Genomic DNA, 624 nt, shown 5'->3' on the forward strand with positions numbered 1-624 from the left:
ACATCTAAACATTTCCTTCTTCCTCCTTCGTTAACCCTTAACCCCTCTTTTATATCTAACCTCCTCCTCCTTCCTCTCTATCGCTCACACTCCCTCCTGAAGACACAACAGCGAATATCTTACAACAGAATTAAATTAAGCACAGATCCCCTCGCCAGGCCCTGTCTCCGAGGCCACGGGACTTTAAGTTTGGACGTGACTTCGGTCCTATGGCGTCAGTAGCTTCTCTTGGCCTCTACCTACTGACCTAATACGGGGGCCTTGCAACGGCGTGACCTTGCAAGAGATCCCCATAATCAAGCCTTATCAATAATCTCCTTGATGCTTTGCGTAGTGGATTCTGCAGTCCTCGCCATTAACTCTCTTCCCTGATAATTATCGCTTAGTCTGTTGATTTTCTTAATGCTTTGATCTTCCCTTAGTGACGGGGTCTTATGTGCACTTGATAAGTTTTAGCGAACCTCGGAATATTCGAATGCATATAAAAGGAATATTCTCAGTTGTTGATAAAAATGAAAATGGTAGTAAACACAACAGGGATATTAATAATAAGGATATCAGACGGATTGCAGTGACGATAACAATTATGTAATGGTTCTGGTGAGGAATTAGGATTATGTAGTC

This window comes from Penaeus monodon, chromosome 15 (genome assembly GCF_015228065.2).
Source record: "Penaeus monodon isolate SGIC_2016 chromosome 15, NSTDA_Pmon_1, whole genome shotgun sequence".
NCBI classification, from domain to species: domain Eukaryota; kingdom Metazoa; phylum Arthropoda; class Malacostraca; order Decapoda; family Penaeidae; genus Penaeus; species Penaeus monodon.